Consider the following 18,160-nt stretch of genomic DNA (forward strand, 5'->3'; position numbering starts at 1 on the left):
CTCGTTAGCTGTTGATTTCGAGGCAAGAAAATGCCAGAACAAGTCAGGGCAGGCAACAGATGAGCACTGGAAGGGTGGAGCTCACAATGGCCCATTGTTGGATGGGGAAGGTGTGATAACAAGTGGGATACAGGGATAACAAGAGCGAACAGTGGAAGTGAGAGGATGACTAGGGTGGAGGAGGGGTGGGAGAGGGGAGGGGAGGGAATGCAGGAGTTACTTGAAATTAGAGAAATCAACGTTCATACCGCCATGTTGTAAGCTGCCCAATCAAAATGTGAGATTTTGTTCAGTTGATCTCTCCCTTCTACTCTGAAGAACACCTTCCCTGTTTTTAATTTTACAGTATCTGCTCCTTATTATTCCTAAAGATTGTGGATTTAACTAACAAAATTAATACGGCAGTAGGAGGGCATTCGGCCCTTTGGGCTCTTGCTATTTTGCAATGACTGAGCCTTGTGCATGTGAAAGGAAGATTGTAAATGAAAACACTGGGACGTTCAAATGGAAGGAGAATGGCGTTAAAAAAGTAGACAAATCATCATGTTCAGTGCAAGTTATTCCTAACTCAAATTTCACTGTACCTTAATTGGTACACGTGACAATAAACTAACCTTGACCTTGAAACCTTGAAGAGATGCAAGGGAAGGAAGAGCACTTTGCCTGTCATTTGTTTGTTCTCATTTTCTAAAGGCATAGCGTGGAGATTGGAAAGATGGTAATGTGCTACTACTGTTGCTTCCAAAGGGAGAAAGTAATTGACCAAATAATTACAAACAGCCTAACATTGGTGACAAGCAAATTATTGGGCATAGCTCAGAGAGACTGTATAAACCATCATTTCAAATCAAAGGCAGACAGCCTGGATTTGTTTGGCAAAACAAATGTAAATGATGAGATATTGTGAACGTTTATATTGTTCGCTACTTATTTATATTGTTTGATACTTATTGGTGACTCTGGTTTTATCTACCTCAATTCTTGTTACATCACTTCCCCTTGCCAATGCTCCAGATCTTTTTAGATTACCTTTGGCTGCCTTGTAATCTTTCTCAGTAATCAAAATCTGTGTCACCTTTTTATTCAGGCCTGGAATGTGGGCTTTGGTATTCTTCTATTGACTAACAGTACTAAAGGAGTGTAAAGAAAACTATTTTCCAGAAGTCCAGGTAGGAAGAAAAAGATAGAGGTTCCTTGCCATCTGTGGTGCAAAAGATCCTTGTAATTAACTGCTAATGGAAGGGTTGGCCATTCGAGTCCACCCAGAGTTAGTTGACCAAGCGCCATGCAATGTTGATGCATTTAAAGGCAAGTAAGAAGGAAGTGTTGAACATGTGTGTTGGAAAGAACTGCAGATGCTGGTTTAAATCGAAGATAGACACAAAATGCTGGAGTAACTTGACGGGACAGGCAGCATCTCTGGATAGAACGAATGGGGATGTTTTGGGTCGAGATCCTTCTTCAGACTGAGTTACTCCAGCATTTTATGTCTTTCTTGGAGGTTTGTGAGGAATGTTTTTGTGGTTTGGCTGAATAGTCTGTCAACTTGCCCTGTCAAGGCTGAAGGCTACCTTGTAAAAGGTCAAGCTGTGTGTTTCAATCTTCCCTTCAATTAAATCCTAACATGATCCAGAGCACAGCAAAATGCTGAGTTGGAAGGGCGAAAACTATACATGATAAGCACTTTCATCAGGAAAAGGAATTTAAAATTTATTTTTACAGAGGTTATTAAGAATAATAAGCTCTTTGGCACTCGGGCTGGATGAAGGAGAGGGCAGAGTGGGGATAAATGCGTCCCTTTCAGAATGGCAGCCAGTAACTAGTGGGGTACCGCAAGGCTCGGTGCTGGGACCGCTGCTATTTACAATATACATTAATGACTTGGATGAAGGGATTAAAAGTACCATTAGCAAATTTGCAGATGATACAAAGCTGGGTGGTAGTGTGAACTGTGAGGAAGATGCTATGAGGTTGCAGGGTGACTTGGACAGGTTGTGTGAGTGGGCGGATGCATGGCAGATGCAGTTTAATGTGGATAAGTGTGAGGTTATCCACTTTGGTGGTAAGAATAGGAAGGCAGAGTATTATCTGAATGGTGTCAAGTTAGGAACAGGGGACGTACAACGAGATCTGGGTGTCCTAGTGCATCAATCACTGAAAGGAAGCGTGCAGGTACAGCAGGCAGTGAAGAAAGCCAATGGAATGTTGGCCTTCATAACAAGAGGAGTTGAGTATAGGAGCAAAGAGGTCCTTCTGCAGTTGTACAGGGCCCTAGTGAGACCGCACCTGGAGTACTGTGTGCAGTTTTGGTCTCCAAATTTGAGGAAGGATATTCTTGCTATTGAGGGCGTGCAGCGTAGGTTTACTAGGTTAATTCCCGGAGTGGCGGGACTGTCATATGTTGAAAGACTGGAGCGACTAGGCTTGCATACACTGGAATTTAGAAGGATGAGAGGAGATCTTATCGAAACGTATAAGATTATTAAGGGGTTGGACACGTTACAGGCAGGAAACATGTTCCCAATGTTGGGGGAGTCCAGAACAAGGGGCCACAGTTTAAGAATAAGGGGTAGGCCATTTAGAACAGAGATGAGGAAAAACGTTTTCAGTCAGAGAGTTGTGAATTTGTGGAATTCTCTGCCTCAGAAGGCAGTGGAGGCCAATTCTCTGAATGCATTCAAGAGAGAGCTGGATAGAGCTCTTAAGGATAGCGGATTCAGGGGGTATGGGGAGAAGGCAGGAACGGGGTACTGATTGAGAATGATCAGCCATGATCACATTGAATGGCGGTGCTGGCTCGAAGGGCCGAATGGCCTCCTCCTGCACCTATTGTCTATTGGCATGCAAATATGTCAAGGGAGAGGATGGAATAAAGGAATGGTAGAAAAAGAATATGGAAGGAAGATGGAGAGGAATATGATGAGTTTCAAATTCTATATCAGTGGTGGCTACTGCCAACCTCAAGTATCTGTTCATCTCAAATGCACCCTGGCCATGTAAACTGGAGGGAGAAACATGAGCTTTTAAGTGCATGAGCTTTTGATCCTGATTTTGTGTGTCAGGCCTCTCTCTTTGTTCATGCTATATATCCCAAAACTCCTGGGAGCAGTTGCTTGGTTACTGTTCAGAAATACAGAAAGCAGAGGACAATAACATTTCCTTCCCTTGTAATCCCAAACCTAACAGGATGGTTCCAAGTACACATAACAGCTTTTCCAAACACAAGATCAACATGCAATTATTCATGCCACACTCATCACCCAGATTACTCTGTAGGACTGGGCCCAGAGGATGAATATTTCCCAGGGAATTTTCTAAAAACCTCTCTGAATTTTGAAACCTGACTGAATTTTCTGAGGGAGCTCAGCTTTATCTTTTTTGCCTTCTGTTAGATAGGTAGTGGGGGCGGGGGAGGGTGGTAGGTTGTGGGTGAAGGATTTGCTCCATGCCTCCAGCACATGACCAGTGTGGTGTTGACCGAATGCCAGGTGGGAGCTGCTGCCTTTGAGATAGCTGCTGGACTCTGCCTGTCGCTTCAGTGTGATGGACTTGAAGATGAACAATAGAGCATAAGCCCTTGGCCATCCACAAATCTTAAACCAACATAAATGGAAGGAGATGGTCTCCTTGTGGATAATGAGTCTGGCACCTATATTTACCACCATTTTGAATAACTAGGCAGTGACTATATTTGAAAAGTAATTCCTTGGTTCTAAGATGTTTTGATGCAAGTTCATCCTTTCTGAATAGGCAGGCATCGTTTTGGATATTGCGTTTCATGGAATCTCCTGTCACATCAGGTTTGTTCACGTTACTTCCAGCCCACAACTGTGCTGCTGGGACACACTACAGGTCTTGATTATAGAATGCCTCACCACTTAAGGTCGGCACGGTGGCGCTGCAGTAGAGTTGCTGCCTTACAGTTCTTGCAGCGCCGGAATCCCGGGTTCGATCCCGACTACGGGTGCTGTCCGTATGGCGTTTGTACATTCTCCCCGTGACCACGTGGGTTTTCTCCGAGATCTTCAGTTTCCACCCACACTCTAAAGACGTACAGGTGTGTAGGTTAATTTTCTTGGTATAAATGTAAATTGTCCCTCGTGTGTGTAGGATAGAGTTAGTGCGCGGGGATCGCTGGTCAGTGCGGACTCAGTGGGCCGAAGGGCCTGTTTCTGCACAATATCTCTAAACTAAACAAAACTAAACTAAACTTGCTGTGCAATGCCCCAAGAATTTCCTGTTTTTGTTAACACGTAATTCATGTGAACCCTCTTTCTAAATTACCTTTATCCTGACTGAATACGGCATCACATCTGTTGAGAGCTGAACAGATGTTCACCTTTTGCAGTGGGCGCCGCTCATTTAATCTTTTATAGACAATAGACAATAGACAATAGGTGCAGGAGTAGGCCATTCAGCCCTTCGAGCCAGCACCGCTATTCAATGCGATCATGGCTGATCACTCTCAATCAGTACCCCGTTCCTGCCTTCTCCCCATACCCCCTCACTCCGCTATCCTTAAGAGCTCTATCCAGCTCTCTCTTGAAATCATCCAACGAACTGGCCTCCACTGCTTTCTGAGGCAGAGAATTCAACACCTTCACCACTCTCTGACTGAAAAAGTTCTTCCTCATCTCCGTTTCCTTCCAATTCGTTGAAAGATAGAAGGGAACTCATGGGAAGTGCTTCCTCAGATGTTATCGTCCTTCTAAACAAGCCCTTCGGCCCAACTTGCTCACGCCGAACAACATGCTCCATCTGCACAAGGCCCTTATCCTTCTCAACCTGTCCTATCCATGTACCTGTCCAAACGTTTATTAAAGTTTGTGATTAAAGTTACTGGTCTCAACTACTTCCCCTGGCAGCTTCTTCCATATACCTACCACTTAAAGTGTAAAAAAGGTTGCCCCCCAGTTCTTATTAAATCTCCCCCCCCCCTCACCTTCAACCTATGGTTCTTGATTCCCCTACTCTGGGTAAAAGACTGCATTTACCCTATCTATTCCTCTCATGATCTTGTACACCTCCATAAGATCACTCCTCATCCTCCTGTGCTCAAAGGAATAAAGTCCCAGCCTGCTCAACCTCTCCCTATAACTCAACTCCTCGAGTCGTGGCAACATCCTTGTAAACATTCTTTTCCACAGAAGGCTGTGAAAGCCAAGTCAATGGATATTTTTAAGGCCGATAGATGGATTCTTGATTAGTACAGATGTCAGGGGTTATGGGAAGAAGGCGGGAGAATGGGGTTAGGAGGGAGAGATAGATCAGCTATGATTGAATGGCGGAGTAGACTTCATGGGCCGAATGGCTTAATTCAGCTCCTATTATTGATGACCTTGACCTTAAACCTTCTCTATACCCTTTCTAGCTTGACAACATCATTCAATGTCTTTTCCTTGAAGGAGGAGTTGTAAACACAAAATATTGCAGACGTGTAAGAAAATAACTGCAGATGCTGGTACAAATCGATTTATTCACAAAATGCTGGAGTAACTCAGCAGGTCAGGCAGCATCTCGGGAAGGGTCTGAAGAAGGGTCTCGACCCTAAACGTCACCCATTCCTTCTCTCCCGAGATGCTGCCTGACCTGCTGAGTTACTCCAGCATTTTGTGAATATTGCAGACGTGCCTTCTCTTCACGTCTTGCCCCTTCTCACTTCCACCGACGCCAACACGATGTTGTCATTTCTTTTACCGAGATCATTCTAATTGAGTGGTACATGCTCCTCTGCTCAGAAACGTCTTCGCACTGTCACTGCTTTCACCATGATCTTGGCAGGGGAGAAGGGTTTCTCTGGTGGTCACGGGATCACGAGGACCACGGAGGTCACACACATGACAACATCAATCCCGCTGTGCTAATCCTTTGCCGGCGGCTGCAGAAAACTCGTCCCATGACTGACTCTGCCCTCTGTCCTTTCATTTCATTGCCCCTCCAGAGAGGAGCTCCACAACGCATCACAAATAGAGCTTTCTGCTCGCCGTCCTCCTTGTCGTCTTGCTAATTATTTTTAGGTTGTTGACCCTGTGACAGTGACTCCCCAGCCAACGGAAATATATTTTTTCAATTCACTACATTGAAAGTCTACTTCAAAGAAACAATCACAGTAAATGGATGGATAACAATTTGCCTGTCATAACGCCACAGTGATTATACTTGTCGAACTTTGAAACACTTGAATGTAGCAATAATCAAATTCAAAGTCCTGAGTGAAGAAAAGATCCTGCACTTCTATAGCACCTCTGGGACTTCATTATTTTGCAAATATAGATACCTTTCACTATTCAGAGCCTAAAGCTGTAATAATTGTTTCCAGTGCAGGCAAAATAGGAGCAGCTGTTACTCTAGCTGTAGAGTTACACAGCATGGATACAGGCTCTTCGACCCAACTCTGAGATAGTTCCATTTGCCTGCATTTGGCCCATGTCCTGCAGTCTCATTCTACCCTACTCTTGATGCTGAAACAAACTCCAGCCCCACTGTCATGAGATCTGTGAGGTCCTTCAGTTCCATGCACTGTCCAGTCTAACATTCATGGCCACCTATTCTGTTGCCTTGGTCCCAGATATGGTTCTGTATTGTCACATGTGCATAGCACAGTGGAATTCTGTTGCCCAACCACAAAGGCACGGTCAGCATATTTTAGCGCTGTTTACAAAGAAAAAGAAAAAAGAAGAAAAGTCCAAAGTCCCACATGTTGGAAGTACTGGAGCACCCCTAATCCAGGTAAGCCCAGGTAACCCTAGACTGCTGCAGGCCCACGATATGGATGCATTATGGATATGGACGCTTAATAGACCTTAAAACCTTCCTCTCTGACCTACCATGGATCATCCAATCTCACGCCTCCTCCTCAGTTTGGTCTTGGTTGCGATCTGACCACATTCCTGGGAAATGCAGCAACACATTTCACTCTGAGAAAGACCCTCATTATATCCATTTTATTGAAGTAACCAGTGACCGTTGGAGCAAGTGTGAGGTAGTAGGGATTGCCAATGATACTCTTGGGTTGAGGGAAAAGAAGGATTAGCCACTGTCCTTCCTGCTCATCCAACTGACTTTCTATGGAATTATACATGAGAGAACATCAGGGAAATAAATTAATAGTGTGAAGGAAAGAACTGGAGAAAAGGTATAGGGGACTTTTCGGGCCGAGATCCTTCTTCACACTGAGGGTTATTTGAACTACTTCAAAATATTTTGCCTGAGAATTATATCCAGAAGTGATTATGGTAATTAGAAACCAAATTATTGGGGCTGGTCGCTCTCTCCTGCCAAACTCACAACATGTGTACTCAAACACACTGGATTTAGGGTTGAGTGAGGAGCAGATTCGGCGTGTGTCCCAGTAGTTTAGTTTAGTTTAGAGATACGGTGCAGAAACAGGCCCTTTCGGCCCACCGGGTCCACGCCGACCAGCGATTCCCGCACATTAACACTATCCTACATCCACTAGGGATGTACCTAGTTTACATTTTTACATTTACCAAGCTACAAACCTGTACATCTTTGGAGTGTGGGAGGAAACTGAAGATCTCGGAGAAAACCCACGCAGGTCACGGGGAAAACGTACAAACTCCATGCAGTCGGTGCCCGTAGTCGGGATTGAACCCGGGTCTCTGGCGCTGCATTCGCTGTAAGGCAGCGCCTCTACCGTTGCGCCCCCATGCCGCCTTACTGTGCCACCGTGCTGCCCTAAGTAGGTAGTACAAGTTGAAGAGTAGGATGGGGAGTGGTGCTTGTGAGAATAATTGTTTTGCTTTTTAAAACTTTTTTTTCCTTCTGAAATGAAAGGCGATCTCTGTGATGTATACATGCAACAATATGGTAAAGCTGCTATGCGATGTATACATGCAACAATATGGTAAAGCTGTGCCTGCGCAGCTGCTAAAATACACAGAGAGTTAAAATGGCGATCTTGTGTCCAGACCTGTGATGTTTTGGTTTCCCACTCAATGCGTGCTTTAGAGAATGATACTGAGTAAAATGTATCATAAACGTTTTTATTATCACTTCCAGGACTGTATGTCCTCTGCTGTGTTTAAAACGTGAACATGCTTTGGTTTCCAGTCACCACAATCATTTCTGGATATAATTTCACAGGCAGTTCAAACATTGTGAAATAAGAAGGTTTGTTTAATAAAGAATACTGTCTCGTCCATCACATTTTCCAACACATGGTGCCTGGGAGATTTGAGCTCGTAAATAGAACGATTTTGAACGCATCTGAACATCATGACATTTGGAATGCTTTCAGCAGCACGATATGAAACACAAACGGTCGGAGCCTTTGCTGCTGTTGCTGTGGGAGGAGTGGATGTAACCTCAGAATCTGAATTTAGAGATGAAAAGACAAGGAGTAATGGAGATGTGGAATCCTCTCTCATAACCACAGTAAATGCTAGGTCATTAACAGTTGAAAGTCTCAGGTTTGCACTATCTAAGGGTTGCAGAGAGAAGATTAGTGGTGGCACAGTGGTAGAGCTGTTGTCTCACAGTGCCAGAGACCCCAGTTTGATCCTGAGCTCAGGTGCTGTCTGAGTGGAGTTTGCATGTTTGCTCTCAGACTGCGTGGATTTCCTCCAGGTGCTCTGGTTTCCTCCCACATCCCAAAGGCGTGTGGGTTGGTAGGTTAATTGGTCTCTGTAAAATGTCCCAAATGTGTAGAGAGTGGATGCAAAAGAGGAATAACATAGAACTAGTGTGAACGGCTGATCAATGGTCGACATGGACCCATTGGGGGTTGAAGGGCTTGTTTCTATGCTGTTTCGTTTAATCACTCAATGATGAATAGATGGTGGAGTTAGTACACAGATTAACCAAAAACTTGCATTAATTAGGGATGGGATAGGGTGACGTTTCAGACTGAACGCTGACTTGGATTGAATCCTTAGCTTTGTATTGCAATATTTGAATCACAAGCAGTAAACATCAGAATACGCTACTGTTACCTCTGTCATGAAGTAAACTAGATTAAGGGGGGAGGTGAGAAACATTAATTTCGAGGCTACTACAATGGTTTTTCAACAACCAGTCATCTGTCGCTTGGCAGTGGTTCGTATTATTTTCTCAGCTGGGTGGACGTGTACTTTCAGTTGAGTGGGACGTGGGTTAATGGTTTTCGCAGCAGCAGTGGGTTCCTTTTGGCAATGAGCAGAGACTTCCTCCTGGGTCAGCAAAACAACCTATGTTGACTACAGCTGGCAATACTTTACAAGAAGTGTTTTGAATGGTTCTAATGTAGTCCTGCCTGATGTCTCCCACCTCCTCCTGCTGTATATATTCGAGCCCGTCCAAAATTGTATTGGTTGTATATTAGCTCACACCAGTTGGGCTCATACCGTTGTGAGATGCAAATGTGAGTGCTCACAATCACGATGCTCGAGACAATCTAGAGAAACAAGTATAGTTTATTTGCAAGTCTGCAGAGTTGGGTGCCTCCCCTGTCGAGACACACCGAGGTCGGGAAAATCCCTTCTTTTTATTCACTTCATTTTACAATTGTTACACCTTTAATTCCTCCCCTTCGGGCTCCTTCCAATCATGGTCGAGTCAGCTATTTCTCAGGATCCTTAGTCTAAATCAATTATCCTTTTTTACCCCTCTCTCACACCGTGGTGCAGCGGTGGAGTTGCTGCCTTACAGCGAATGCAGCGCCGGAGACTCGGGTTCAATCCCGACTGCGGATGCTTCTCTGTACGGAGTTTGTACGTTCTCCCCGTGACCTGCATGGGTTTTCTCCGAGATCTGTTTCACCCCATACTCTAAAGAAGTACAGGTTTGTAGGTTAGTTGGCTTGGTAAATATAAAAATTGTCCCTCGTGTGTGTAGGATGGTGTTAATGTGTGGGGATCGCTGGTCGGCACGGACCCGGTGGGTCGAAGGGCCTGTTTCTACACTGTATCTCTAAACTAAACTAAACTAAACTAAACCAATCAGCTATAAGCTCACACCAGTCAGCCATGTTCACTGACCTAAATATCCAGCTTGGCCTTAGCTTTAAAACACTCATTCTGGTTTTCAAATCCTGCCATGACCTCATCCTTCCCTTTCTCCTCAATGCCTTACTTATACAACCTTCTGAGGCCATATCACTCTAAACTTTTCCTATCCATCTACCTGTCCAAGTGTCTTTTAAATGCTGTTATAATGCCTACCTCAGCTATTTCCTCTGGGACCTTACGGGCAAATGGGATTATCTTAACTAGGCCATCTTAGTCGGCATGGACGAGTGGGGCCAAAGGGCCTGTTGCCGCGATGTGTGACTGTATCACTCTAAGTTCATAAGACAATACCTTCCCCACACAAAGGCATACTGTTTCTCCCTAATGTCCCTGCTTTTCTAAATGTGAGAAATCCTTTCCCGAAGATTCTTCTCCAATAATTTCCCTCCCACTACTGTAAAGCTCACCGGTGTATAATTTATTGGTAACTTGCAAACAAAATAACAACATTGCCTACTCTCTAGCTGTCCAGGACCTTACCTGAGGCCAAAGAGGGTTTCAAGATATCTGTCAAGGCCCAGCAATCTCCTCTCTTGCCTCTGTCAATATTCTGGGATAGATCTAATCAGGACCTGGGGACCTAACCATCTATATTTTCTTTGAGACCAACACCTGCTCCTCCTAGAATATCAACATACCCCTTCCTGATCTCACATTGCTTCATGTCCTTCTCTTTGGTGAATACTGATTCAAAGTACTTGTTAACTACCCTACCCACTTCTTTTGGCTCCAAAAATAAATTTCCTTTTTTGCCCATGAGTTGTGTTACTCTTTCCCTCCCTAGCTACCCTTTTGACTCTAATGTTGTTATTAAATGCCTTGGTATTTTCCTTAATCTGACTCACCAAGAACATTTCTTGCCCCCCTCCCCCCTGTCTGATTTGCTATTTAGGGTTTTTTGTTCCTGCTTCCTTTACATTCCTCAAGGGTCCTGTCTGATTTGATCTTCTGAAACTTTGCATGTGCTTCACTTTTCTTTTTGGCAAAAAAATCACATTTCACGTCCTCCAACGGTGTTCCTGAACCTTGCCATCTTTGTGTTTCTTCCTGACAGGAACATTTTGGGGCTGAATTCTATCCAGCTGTCCTTTAAATGACTCCCATGTGTCAAATGTGGACTTACCTAATAACAGCTGCTCCCAATCTACTCTTCCCATTTCCTGCCTAATGCTGTGTAATTAGCCTTCTCCTAACATAGCACCTCTCCCCCATTTAACAGTTTCCCCATGAGTCTAAATCTTATCCTTATCCATAACTATCTTAGAACTTATGGAATTATAATTACTGTTCCCAAAATGCTCTTCCACTAAAACTCTGATTACCTGGCTGGGCTCATTTCCCAATATGTTTTAATATGGGGCTCGTCCATGGTTGGACTATCTACATACACTTTCAAGAAACTCTGCGGGATACACTGAACAGATTCAGCCCCAAGTAAGTCTCTAGCACTAAGGAAATCCCACTCAAATTTGGGGACATTAAAGTCACCCAAGTATTCTGATCCGAAACCCGAAATGTCCCCAGAGATGCTGCCTGTCCCGCTGAGTTACTCCAGCAATTTGTATCTATATTCAGTATAAACCAACATCTGCAGTTCCTTCCTACACTACAACAAACCTGTGTTACTTTTACATCTTTCTCTAATCTGCCACACATTTGTTCCTTAATCTCTTGCTGGCTATTGGGAAGCTTCTGGTATATTCCCAACACAGCGATTCCATCATTCTTATTTCATCACTCCTCCCATTGTGGCGTTGTTGTAAGAAGTTCGAATTTGGATCGATGTTTGCTCTCGTGGATTTACTTACTCTGTAAGTATTCTTCAGTTGTTCCGTTCATATTTCTTCTTCCCATCTCCATTGATGACTTCTTCCCATAGTTTCATCCAAAATGGGCATGCACAGAAAACCACGCCACATTTGGCAAACCGTACCCCTGCCTCCACTGCGAACGAACTATCCAATTATCCCTTTCCCTGCAGTCTTCCAAATCTTTTCCTCATAAAGTATTTCTCCAATTCTCTTTTGAATGTTGCTATTAAATTCATATCTGACATCTTTTAAGATGACACATTAACTATCAATTTTGATGAGTTATGAAACAACCATTCTCAAAAATAGAAAACATGGGTCTCTACTTCCCAGTTTATTCCTTTGCTTTTCCTCTTATTCCTGTCCATACCTCATTCACTGTTCAATCTGTTCCAACTAGTTTTTCAGGCATTGTCAATCTCACCTTGATGAAAAATCATTCTTTCTCATCCTCTCCCTATTACTTGTTTACTTGTTGGTCCTGATTGAAGATGTGTTGAATCTAAATGGAAATCCTTTTGCAGCGAGCGGTCCACATTGTACACTTTGCCGTTTTGTTCATTTCCAATTTAATTTTCTTTACTGCAATTTCCCCCCTAGTGTTTTTATATCTTTTGGGTTTTAGTTCCTTCTCATTTTAAATTTACTTGCTCTTTTGGTTCTGGTGCATTATTGAATCCTTATCCTTTCAAATTCAAGTGCTTAAATAAACAGTGAAATTAAGTCCATGGAACAGGGATGTCAAAGGGGAAAGACAAGCTTAAAACAGGATATTTGTAAAAAAACAAGCTGAGAGTAAAGACAACAGGATAAAAGCTTTGAAAGCTTTGATCAGAGGGAGGGTACCAAGAGTCATTGCTTCCTTTCAGACCAGAGAATAATGTTGTAATACTTTCCATATCCTGTTGCTTTTAATAGTGCTCTCTTTTGTGTATTTATGAAATGTAAGTGATCCTCACAAGGCCAAATTTATTGACAAGGTGGTGAGTTTAGATTGCAAACAATCTCTTGCGATTCAGGGCTTACCTCATTTCATAGCAAACCACCTGTACTGTATCACATCAATATGTTTCCTGTAAAGCCGACAGGGGCTGTGGGGCAAGACAGAATTCCCCAGGACACTCCCAGTTCCTTACAGAGAACAGCCACAGAAGATCCCACGTTTGGGAACTCTCTGAGCATGATGCCAAGGGTGATCCGTGGAGCAAGGTTGTGGCTTCAGCCCAGTGTCAACGAGTCGTACAGCATGGAAACAAGCTCTCTGGCCTAACGTCCACACTGACCAAGATGCCCATCTAAGCTATACCTATTTGCCTGTGTTTGGCCAATATCCCTTTCAACCATGGGACTAGTTTGGGCCTGGTACCAGAGATCTGGGCCAGACCGGGTGAGTTCAGGAGTTGAGCATCGGGCCAGACACTCGGAAATATTTGCAGCCTTGTGCCAGGATGCAATTCAGGCCCGGATTGATCTTCTGTTCCCATCAAAATCCAGGTCTGTATCCAGCTCCGTACTCAGCAGTACTTCATTGAGCTGTTACTAGAGTAGAGTGCGGGTGGTAACAAGACTGTCACTGTATAACATGGGAGTACAGTACAGCTGGGGATGGGTCTGTCATTGTACAACACTGAGACACAGTACTGGAGGATACAGGTATGTTACTTTACAAAACAGAGTACTGGTGAGGATGGTCTGTTACTGTGTAACACACATACTACAGTGGTGGGGACAGAACTGTCACTGTATAATACTGGGGTACACACCACTAGTGGGGACAGGTCTGTAACTGTACATCTGTGGGGTACATGGTGCCCAGGCAATAGCCTCCCGCTCAGTGTTATCGTGTCACGACAATAACTCCTCCCTCAATGTCAACAAGACAAACTTCGACAAATGCCTCACAGAAAGCACACTGTCGGGTTGCATCACAGCTTGGTTTGGGACCAGCTCTGCCCACGACTGAAGAACATAGGCGGCACGGTGGCACAGCAGTAGAGTTGCTGCCTTAAAGCGCTTGCAGCGCCGGAGACCCGGGTTCAATCCCGACTACGGGTGCTGTGTGTACGAAGTTTGTATGTTCTCTCCGTGACCTGAGGGGGTCTTCTCCGAGATCTTCTGTTTCCTCCCACATTCCAAAGACGTACAGGTTTGTAGGTTAATTAGCTTGTTTAAAGTGTAAATTGACCCTAGTGTGTGTAGGGTAGTGTTAATGTGCACGGATCGCTGGTCGGCTGGTCGGCGCGGATCTGGTGAGCCAAAGGGCCTGTTTGTGCTGTATCTCTAAACTAAACTAAAAATCTAATCTAAACTTGCAGAGTTGTAGATGAAGGCCAGTCCATCACACAGCCCAAACTCTCCACCTGATATTAGTCTGGGTGGGACTAATACAGGTGGGGTAGTAACTCCATCTTCACTTCACACTGCCTCAGAGCGGCAGACAACATAATCAAAGACCTATACCACCCCAATCATTCCCTCTTCTCCCTGCTCCCATTCGGCACATGAGCTTGAAAGCACAAACCGGCAGACTCAGAAATAGCTTCTTCCCCTCTGTTATCAGGCTTATGAACTGTCCTTCCTTAAGCAAGGGCACTGTATAATTTACCTCTCCCCATTGCGGACATTAGACTTTGTCTATGGAACTGTTGCGCCACAATGCTGAGAATTGCACTCCATATCTTCCCCTTTGCTCTATCTATTGTACTTGAGTTTGGCTGGATTGTACATATGTATAATATTATCTGATCTGATTTAAAAGCATGCAAAAACTTGCTTTTCACTGTATCTGGGTATAGATGACAACAAATAACTGGGGTACAGTACTGGTAGGGACAAGTCTGTCACTGTGTAACACTGGGGTACAGTACTTGTGGGGACAGGTCTGTCACTGTGTAACACTGGGGTACAGTACTGGTGGAGACAGGTCTGTCACTGTGTAACACTGGGGTACAGTACTGGTGGGGACAGGTCTGTCACTGTGTAACACTGGGGTACTGCACTGGTGGGGACAGGTGTGTCACTGTGTAACACTGGGGTACTGCACTGGTGGGGACAGGTCTGTCACTGTGTAACACTGGGGTACTGCACTGGTGGGGACAGGTCTGTCACTGTGTAACACTGGGGTACTGCACTGGTTGGGACAGGTCTGTCACTGTGTAACACTGGGGTACTGCACTGGTTGGGACAGGTCTGTCACTGTAGAACACTAACATATTATTGTTGGGGACAGTTCTGACAGTAATATCATTAGTGTTGTGGACAAGTCTGTCAATGTTTAATATGGGTTACATACTGGCAAAGTGAGTCTGTCGCTGTATAAACAAAGAGCTGCAGATGCTGGTTAATACACAAAAGGACACAAAGTACAGGAATAACTCGGCAGGTCTGGCAGCATCCCTGGAGAATATGGATATGTGACGTTTCGGGTCGAGATTCCTCTTCAGACTTTCAGTCTGGGGTACTTTCAGTCTGAAGAAGGGTCTCGACCCAAAACGTCACCGATCCACGTTCTCCAGAGATGCTGCCTGACCCACTGAGTTACTGCTGCACTTTGTGTCCTTCTGTCACTGTATAATGCCGCTGTATAGCTGGTTATAGGTGTGCCTTTTGTGTTCTACTGAGGTGCTGCCCTGCAGGGCACACACCTGCCACTGCCTAGCACTGGGGGAGAGTACTGGTAGGTGATTAGGGATGGCATTAATAATCATAGCCATCGTATCCACTGCTGTTTGAAAGGGTTCTGTATGTACCTGGACAGTGTTCTTTTACATTTTTTTAAATTTGCCATTTCTGCCAGGTTCCTCTCCCACGTTACAGAGACTTGTACATGAACTTCACAGATTTCTAGCTAAAGCCTGTTCAACAATTTGCAATGGTTACTGAGAGTGATCAGGGAGGAAGTGTGGTCAGCTTCCTGTCGTGGCGGAGGGGGAAATGTCCTCTGGGAGTTGGATTTGAACCACTAGTGTTTTTTTTAAATGTTTTCTATTCAATGCTCTGGAGCACTGCCTGAATGTGACCAAACACTCTTTGAGGACTACATTCTCTTACGTATTTGGTCAGATTTAAGGAGTAGGTTCATGGCGTATTCTGTATTATATTTCCTTTCTGAAGAAGGGTCTCGACCCGAAACGTCACCCATTCCTTCTCTCCCGAGATGCTGCCTGACCTGCTGAGTTACTCCAGCATTTTGTGAATAAATCGATTTGTACCAGCATCTGCAGTTATTTTCTTATAGAGACCATGAAACTGCCAGACCTGTCGTTCTTTGGGGCTTGACGTGGCCTCGCCCACAATGAGGGCAGCCTCAAACCTCACTTCCGACCCCTCGCTTATCGCTAGAACATAACGTTGGCAACCCTACATTAAACCACCTGCTTGAACTGTTGCAGTTCCTCTGGTGAAGAACCACCCACAATGTCGTCAGGAAGGGAGTTCCATGATTTAGATCCAGTGATGATGAAGAGCAAGTGGAATAATTCCGGGATAGGATGGTGTGTGATTTGGAGGGTAGTTTGTAGTGTGATGATGTTGCAGTGAGACTGCTGTTAGAGTCATATCGAGTCATACAGCAGGGAAACAGGCCCTTTGGCCCAACTCGTGCATGCCGACCAAGATGCCTCATTCAGGCTAGGTCCATTTGCCTGCACCTGGTTCATTGCACCTTTCCTATCCATGTCCCTGTCCAAATCTCGCTATTGTACTTGCCTCAACGACTTCCTCTGGCAGCTTGTTCCATACACTCACCACCCTCTGAGTGATAAAATTTTCCCTCAGGTCACTATTAAATCTTCCTCCTCTCACATTAAATGTATAGAGTCTAGTTCCTGATTCCCCTACATTGGGAAAAAGACTGTGCATACACCCTTTCTATTCCCTTCATGATTTTACACACCTCTACAAGACCATCCCTCAGCCCCCAGCACCCCAAGGAATAAAGTCCTAGCCTGCCTAACCTTGCCCTATAGCTTAAGCCCTCAAGTCCTGGCAACCACCTTGTAAATCTTCTCTGAATTCTTCCCAGCTTAATGACATCTTTCCTAAGGCAGGGTGACCAAAACTGAACACAAGGCTCTAATTGTGGCCTCAATATAACGTCTCGACTTCTATACTCATTTTTTCCTTGACTGATGAAGGCCAGCATATCAGAAGCCTCCCTCACCACCCACATTACCTGCGATGACACTTTCAGGAAAGTATGTACTTGTACTGCTGCTCTGCAACACTCCCCAGGGCCCCCCCACTCATTGTAAAGTCCTGTTCTGGTTTGACTTAGCAAAATGCGACACCACACACTTACCTGAATTAAACTCCATTTGTCACTTCTCGGCCAACTTGCCCAGCTGATCAAAATGCCACTGCAATCCTTGGTAACCATCTTCACTGTTTCCAATATCACTGATTTTTGTTGTTGCCGTTCTGGGTAGTTGAAGTTGTGGGTTTGAAAGTCTCTCGGAGTCGATATGCTACACCTTGTACATGTTTAATACCGCAGCCAAGGCAAACTGGATGCCTTTCAGGTGCTGTTGAGCTCCTTGAATATAATTGGGACTGCAGTCTGGACAAGCGGAAAGATTTGCAATACACCCTTGATTTGTACCGTGTGTACAAGAGTCACTCACCACAGGACATCTGTTTTGGTTAGCCCTTCTGTAACATCATTTGGAGCTAAATTGAATGGCTGGGATCGGTGATGAAGGCAACTGAGATGTATTGTGGCTTTTCCATGCAAATGACAATTATTATTTGTTGTATCGGCATGTTTTAAATCTGAGGCTATGATGTGGAGTGAGGCTATTTCACCTATTAGCCACAATACCATTGATTGATGGACTAGGCGAGGGAAGAATAGTCGGTTCCTGTGAGAAACCTGGTCTGGTGTTCTCCAGCATTGTCATTAATACTTACCAGTTGGAACATCCCAAGCTTTAGGATGGAGCTGTTAATGAAGCCACCTTGTGTTGGTTGTTTAATTGACCACCACCATTTATGACAGCAACGTTTTAAGACTGTGGAGGTTTGATCTAATTCATAGGATATAAAATTAATTTACTCTGTTCATAGTGTATCACTTTCACTGATGAGCATGTAATTTAGCTTTGTCGCTTCTTGTCATTGGCAGCTCATTTGCTGGTACATCTGCAGCTGCTCCTTATACACTTTTCACTAAATTGTAGTCAGTTTCCTGCTTGATGATAATGATAGGTTGGAGGATATGTTAGAGTGTGGTGCAGACGAGGTCACACACAGGTCTTGCTGTTCCACGACTCCTTGTACAACGTGTCGTTTAATCTATAACATTTGTTCACAAGTCTCTGTATTAAATTCTCTATAACTCCCACT

At 44.4% G+C, this 18,160-nt stretch overlaps 1 protein-coding gene across 12 annotated transcripts in view; it reads left to right on the forward strand.

Moving 5' to 3' along the window:
• The window catches only part of dst (dystonin), a 471,716-nt gene that overhangs the window by 333,857 nt on the left and 119,699 nt on the right, over window positions 1-18,160 (forward strand). The window lies entirely within an intron of this gene.

Source organism: Rhinoraja longicauda, chromosome 5, assembly GCF_053455715.1.
Source record: "Rhinoraja longicauda isolate Sanriku21f chromosome 5, sRhiLon1.1, whole genome shotgun sequence".
In the NCBI taxonomy this organism is placed as follows: domain Eukaryota; kingdom Metazoa; phylum Chordata; class Chondrichthyes; order Rajiformes; family Arhynchobatidae; genus Rhinoraja; species Rhinoraja longicauda.